General features: G+C 36.6%; 1 long non-coding RNA gene across 1 annotated transcript in view; it reads left to right on the top strand.

Moving 5' to 3' along the window:
* Window positions 1-5, top strand: part of LOC144974480 (uncharacterized) — a 20,740-nt gene extending 20,735 nt beyond the window's left edge. Inside the window, exon 3 of the long non-coding RNA XR_013645750.1 lies at window positions 1-5. This exon is cut by the window's left edge and continues 67 nt beyond it. This is a non-coding gene — a long non-coding RNA (uncharacterized LOC144974480).
* Window positions 6-7,500: the final 7,495 nt, after the last annotated feature.

The following is a 7,500-nucleotide window of genomic DNA, read 5'->3' as shown; positions in this document are numbered from 1 at the left end:
TAGAGGTAAGCACTCAGCTGTGCTTTGGTTTTCTTACGTCTAGGGAATGGATTAGCGGAAGAGTGTGGCTATGTGGTCTTGTGGTATGACACTCGCTTTCGGATCGGAAGGTCCTGGGTTCGAGCCTCGCGCTCGGCGCATAGTTGAGTTCTTGGAAAAGGCTCTTTACTCACATTCTCTCACGTTACTCAGGTGTAAAATGAGTACCTGGCCGTTAACAGCGTTGTCTTTGTCCGAAAAATTGTAATATCGCCTAACAGGCGTCACGTCCCGTCCTACATGTTAAATGTTGCTGTTGACCAGGGACCCCTTGTAAAGCGCCTTGAGCAGATTTAGTGGATATTACTCTATATAAAGCTCATTTAAAAAAAAAAAAGTAACGTCCCTTGATTGGACGTCACCGGCGGAGATGTTTTTAGAGAGAGAATGTCAATATGGTTTTGCGCATTCGTCTCTCGTCCTCGCTTCCCGTGAAACCGCGCGGTTAGTTAAATAGTTTCTCAGCGATCTTTAAGTTGACGTTCTCTCTGTAAGGTGATGTCCAATCAAGGGGCGCTACTCTTCCGCTAATCTCATTCCCTATAATGAACATAACGCTTCTATTCTGTTGTGCACTAACATCTAGATACGCCTTTTTATCATTTAATTCGTAATCCATTGCATTGCAATAAGGGGTGTTCGTGTTAATAAGAATTGAATTTAACATGGAAAATAAGAGAATAGGGTTATGTTTAGGTTTTGTTGATAAGAATAGTGAGGGGGGGGGGGGGCAGCTGGCTCAACGGTACGGTCTTTGCTTCGTACCCGAAAGATACAGAGTTCGTTCACCCGCTGCTGCGCTGTGTGGCCTTGAGCAAGTCACCTCGCCCTAGCTCATTTTGTGGCGCTGCACTGCGGCTGACGCCTGGGTTATTCCAGTCTTTCCTTGGAATAAACCCAAGAGACGAATTTCCCCTATGGGATGAACAAAGGGATTTTTAAAAAATTCATCTTTATCTATTTTTAAAATATATCTTCTTAAATGAAAAAAAAGATAATTTCAAATTTCTGGTTCTGTTAATTTTAAAATCCCTTTTTGTTGTCTGGTCTACCCCAAGATAAAACCGTTTTTGGCGATGGGTCACATTTTAGTTAGATATTTTTTTTTATTTTTGAAATCGGTAGATAAAATACCCCCAGCTTCTTTAAACGTTCTTTTTAACTTGAAACTTCAAAGATTTTTTGTTCGAACTCCCTGGACTAATTTTGATTTTGCCGTGAGTCTAAGACTATATTTTAAAAAAATTATGCGTTTTCCGCCACGACATCATAAGACATCGTCGCCGAGACATCCCACGAAGGAATATAGATTACTCATCAAACAAGATGTCTGATGTCAACAGGAATCACCCATGTTGTCACAGTGAACAAATTGGGGGTTAATAATCTTGCTCAGGGAAAAAAAACGAAAGTGTCTGGAGCGGGGCTCGAACCTGGGTCCTCCCGGGTCACAGTGCAATGCCTTAAACACTCGGCCACTTCGCCGTGAGTCTAAGACTGTATATCTACACTAAATTTAGACTATAGAATATATGCAACCTACCGCCTCAATATGGTATTATGTCAGGATATTTAGATCTAACAATTAAGGTCATAGTCATAGGAATGAAACTTGGATGGTTTAAATCTTTAAATTATTTTATTTTAATTACGCCTTTTCGCAACAGCACCATTAAATCTCGTTGCCGAGGCATTCCATGGTGGAATGCAGATAATCCATCAAACAAGATGTCTGATGTCAACAAGAATCACCCATGTTGTCCAAAGTTTATTTGAGGACTATTATAAATGTAGACACTTAAATTAACAAAACATAAAACTTAACTATACAGGTCATTCATTCTTAACTCACTCAATCCTAGAAATTTTTTGCTACTTTTCAAACTTTAATAAAATGTATTAAAAATGAGTAAGTAAATAGATCGTTTATATTCAACTTCCATTAACATGTAAAAACTTAAACCATTCGCTTTGATACTACACCTATAATTTGTCTCAGAAAAATGTAATAAATAGGCATGGGGTAAAAGTAACCCCGGGTAAACTACGGATATCGGCCATTTTCAAATAACGCCAAATTCGAGTACTCCAATTTTTGAAAAGTCAAGTATTTCCAACATACTCATTATTTTGTGTATGCTTTCTGTGATATGTATGCGACATAAAATTGTAATAACAGGGCTTAATGAGTTTCCAGTGGTCACTTAATCTGTATTTGTGAATCACGATCCACATGTGACTCATTCCTGTTACGCTTGAAAAAATATGTCACATTACATAAGTTAACACATTTTTGGACAATTATTGAAATAAAACATTGAAAAACAATAAACACAGAGCATTGATACTAATTTTGACAACAAAATGACATTTATTGTTTTATAAAAGGCATTCAGAAATCAGTTTTTGAAAACAAAGGATATTATTTGAGGAATCATCATCTCCAAAAATTTATAGGAAAATGGCAAAAATAAAAATTGTTTACCATAGTCTAGGTATATAAGTGTTAAACCACCACAAATAATATTTCCTTTCAAGTATTTATATTTAGCATGAAAAACATGAAAACGTCATTCTTAACAGGAATGAGTTTGTGTAACAGGAATGAGTGGACGTAACAGGAATGAGTTTTCTATTACAGGAATGAGTAATTACAACATATTTATTCGAAAGGATTATAAATTCAATACGCTTAGTGATTGAAACTCAGAAGGGGAACAAAATGGTTAGGGCGCCTATACGATTATTTGGGGCTTATGTTGGTAGAGACCCACAAAAGAGCACCAACATTGTTAAATTCAGGATACTCTTTCGTGGCAGTTGGGAATGTTTGGATAAACAGACAAAAGAGGCATTTTTAAAACAATGGAAAGAGCGAAAAGGGCTACCACATACCCATGTATGATTTTGGTTTACTTAATGACATAACGTCCAGTTTGAACAACTCTTCCAGGGTATCTTTATCCCTTATGTTAACATCGGGAATATAATGGTCCAAGTTTGTGACAAAATTCAACAACTGTCTGGATGTTGTCATTGAGTGATGCAAGGTTTGAATCTGACAAAAAATTTGTCCTTGTGTAAAACCAGCTCTTGTATCAATCTTACTCGTATTTCGTCTATTTGTGTGTCTTTGCCAAATGCATACACTGCACCACAGGCAGGCAGGCAATCCCCATCGGCCCTCAGCTTGACTGGAAATAACTGTTTCCCATCACACAGAGATCTAGGTATATCATTTGAAATTAAAAGTGTACACCTGTTGTCGATACCAATGCGAGTTTTGATTACACTTCTGCTGGCCCCAACTATTTCACAAACACTTAATGCTTGATTTTCACATTCATCAACCACTTCATCAAATGATTTCCATTCATTCAATCTTTGATAAAACCATTGTAATCGATTTCAGTCGGCATCACCTTAATGTCTATGTCATCTTGGTCATGTTCATCCCTTGAATCACTGTTTAAGTCAACCGGTGCAACTTCGGGCATGTCTCCATCATTACCTTTGAAAACCTGTTGCTTCAAATCACTTTGTAGAAATGAATGAAATTTAATTGATGTGACCAACAACATTATTGAACATTCTTGACTCCTTTTCTCCAAAGCGCTGAAGCAAGCATGTTAATGTTTTCACTTTTTTTTTACATGCACATGTTTCTCTGTCCCTTTTTCTTGGAGTAACAACCCAAAATGGCTTAAGTCGGTAGAATGAAGAAAACGATACGTATGGGTTGGAAGAGATGTATCGTTTGTACAAATGTGACATTGTATCACATATTAGTCATCTTTGTTTCTTGACTTTATTTCTTGTTTTTGTATTTCTCTTTCCTGGAGCTAATTTAGAAGTGTCACCTTTCAGGAAAAAATCTCTTACTATTTTCTTGACAAGATTTGGAAATTTTGGAGGCATTTGACGTCGTTTCCGAATTTTTCCAAGACTTTATATTTTTTGAGAGTCATACCAGCTGCCAGATGTTTTATGGATGTGTACATGTGCCTTCTGTTCCTCAAATGTTTGATGTCTTATAGGAGTGCAAAATGATTTTGTAATGTTCTTTTCACTTTCTTGTTTTTTATGCTATCTTTCAAAAGTTTTTCTAGTTTTTGATCGGGTTGTCAACGAAAGTTTTTAAATTTTTAATGACCTGTCCAAGCGCTTTTTGTACTTTTCGGATTTCTTTTTCGATTGAGAAAGAGAGGACAGCCTTTTCACTTCTTCAAGACTTTGGTTTTTCAACATTTAGGTTTCATCGGCTGTTTTAGTAGCTTGATATCTTTGACGAGAGACATACTGGAGTGGAGATTTTGAGTGTGAGGAAGGAGTGTAACTCAGGTCAAGACTTTGCTGTTTCCGGTTTGAAGTGTGTGTGATAATTTTTTATCCAATTCTTTCTTTGTTTGCGTTGTTCTCTTGGTGTCTTATCTTTTATGGACTTTTTCTTTCCATTCGATTTGTCGCTCTGGTATTTGTCTTGTTCTTTTTTAAGATTAACAGCACGTCGAATAGGAACTCCATCTCGTCTTTGACGGTAAAGTCGTTGATCTCGGCTGACATCATGGCTTTTTTGGCCTTTGTGATAAGAAAACAAAATAAAACAATCGTTACATCAAAGCTATGACGCTTGAAAATGAACAATAATATCAAGTTACATTTCGCCACCCTCATTCCTATTACAAAACAAGGTGTAACATGAATAAAGTCAAGAAACAAAGAAGACTATTATGTGATACAATGTCACATTTGTACAAGCGATACCGGGCCGTTAAAACCATAGTAATCATCTAAAATGTATCTGAGCCTAACAGGCAACAAACTATTTTTGGACATTAGGCATTTGGTATTGGCAAGGTAACTTTGCACTAAAAATAGTCTTTCAGCAATGGAAGAAATTAATATGTAAACAATAAAAATTGTTTTTAGTGGTAACGTTGTAACAATGAATGTTACCACTTCAATGGACATAGGCCTGTAACACTTCAGTGGTTTACAAAACACTTTACCAAACGCATCCTTATGAAACAAAAGAATATGCTATGAATCGATAAACCATGTGGAGGCGCCGTGGCCGAGTGGTTACCGAAAGGGACTCCCGACTGGGAGGTAACAGGTTCAAAAACCTCCACAACCATAGAGTGGTTTCTTTAATCAATGAAATTCATTCCGGTTGCTTCACTTTGCTTCACCCAGGTGTATATCATTGTACCAGTGCTGCTGGGGAATGTAATTTGCTATAGACCAACCTCGTATTCATAAGTTAAATGTCTGTTTCATGCTACAGCAACAGGGATAAGCTCCGATTCTATGGGACATTATGCTCCAAAGGACTTACTGACAATAAAACATGTGTTTCATTTTATGAAAGTTCACATTCCTCATTCCTGTTACTCATTCCTGTTATGTTTTCCTCATTCCTGTTACATCCCTCATTCCTGTTACAAAACAAGGTGTAACAGGAATGAGTGTAACAGGGATGAGTTTATCTCGCTTCGATTCATACTATCCCTAAAATATGATTTACTCCAACATTAAAGTATGACTATTATTTAGAGCCTTAAAAAAGCTATATACTGATACTTTTTATTTTTAATACAAGTTCTTATTTAAATAACAAGCCCTGGTAACAGGAATGAGGGTCATGGTCTAATGTTGAACATTACTCACCATTCTTGAAGCGGTGTTGAACTGGAAATCACACTGATTGAAAAAACCATGTGTTTGTAGTTTCGGCCGTGATGGAAAAGGGGCAGCTACGGCGATAAAACATTGTTAGTTGCACTTCTATTGTTAAGAGGATTTTAATTGGTTAATTTTCACTGCTGTTACAGGAATGAGTAGCCCCCTTGGGGACAGACTTTATTAATATATAATAAAACTTTAAAAAGTCTGATTGTTACAAACTTTTATGAGGATGCTAGATGATGGCAATTTGCATCAGGTGAATTCATAGGTGTATACAACAAAACACTCCATTTTGTTAAAAATTCGACTTAAAGCCATCATGCAAAAAAAAAAAAAGGACAGGGTATTTTCCTCTACCCCAGTCAATATAAAACGTCATATCTATCCTGAATCTCTCTCGATTTTCGTTTTTTATGTTTCATACAAGTTAGTAATGTGTAGTGAGACTGTATAAGCAAGTATTTGCTAACAATATATGCATCAAATATTTCAAGGATCCAATTATCGTCACAGGACAGGAATTTGGCAGTTTTTTGAAAAAGGCCGATATGGTCGGTGTTAGGGTTGAGTGAGTTAAAAATCAGTGTTATGTATCTGATATACAACAAAACCATAATTTGTACTACCGGTTGGGGGGGGGGGGGGGGAGGCAACACATTCATTCTCAAAGGTTTATAGAAATTCGAGATTTGCACAAGAGTTGAGTGCCGTCGAAAGTTACACCACACCCGAATAGATAGTTGTGTAAAATACAAACTGTCGAAGCGTATAATGATGATCTATCTAGCTATGAGATTCCTAACACATTGATAACAAAACAGGCATTAGGAAGACTAGATTAAGTTATATATATATATATATATATATATATATATATATATATATATATATATATATATATATATATATCCTTTCAGATAGTTCACTGCCATACTCTAGAAAAGAACGGATTAAAAAATTTGGCCAGTAAAACTCGTCCTTCAAATATATCGGTCGATTTAAATAATCCTACTCTTGACAAAAAGACTCTCAAACCTGGGGCTTCGTGAAGTCCCCCCCCCCCCCAGGTTTTGAGAGGGTTTTTTTTTTCCAAGATGAGGCTTATTTAAATCGATTATTATTTAGAGGACTAGTTTTCTGGCCAAATTTTTTAATCTGTTATTTTTCAGAGAATGGCAGAGTTAACTTGTTAAATTCATTGAAAGGAATCTGATCTTAGCTCAAAGAGTTTTGTTTGTCTTCTTATTTCATGTGTTCATTCATATTTATGTTTATGCATCGAATGTTCTGCATAAGAAACATATTAAAGGAATAAATTAAATAATGCTGGTTGAATTAAAATTTATATTATGGTTCTGACTCAATAACAAACATGGAATATAGGACCTATGTAAGTGTTCTGGACGAAGTAAAAGAACTGGCAGGAAGGCGAGAATCACTACTTGCAATGGTAAAGAGAAGGAAATTGTCTTGGTTTTGTCACTTCGTAAGGATCGAAGGGCTAGAGCTCAGGTGGTCGCTGGTTCGGATAAGTAAGTCACCTCGTAAGACACGAAAGCTTATGCAAGACAATATATGGCAGGCAGGGCACATCACAGTAAAAGGCTGCCGAAGAAGAGGAAGACAGAGGATAGTGTGGCAGGAAAGGATAACATTAAAGACTGGACAGGATTGACGTGGAACAATCTAATGAAGAAGGCCCACCAAGACCGTGATGAGTGGCGTCGAATCGTGAAGTCTTCATTGTATCACTCTTCATGTGGACCTTGTTAT

The sequence above is a fragment of the Berghia stephanieae genome, chromosome 6 (genome assembly GCF_034508935.2).
Source record: "Berghia stephanieae isolate SIO BIC M18660-M18661 chromosome 6, UCSD_Bste_1.3, whole genome shotgun sequence".
Taxonomy (NCBI): domain Eukaryota; kingdom Metazoa; phylum Mollusca; class Gastropoda; order Nudibranchia; family Aeolidiidae; genus Berghia; species Berghia stephanieae.
Note: the sequence above shows the minus strand (reverse complement) of the source record. Positions and strands in the feature narration are given on the sequence as shown.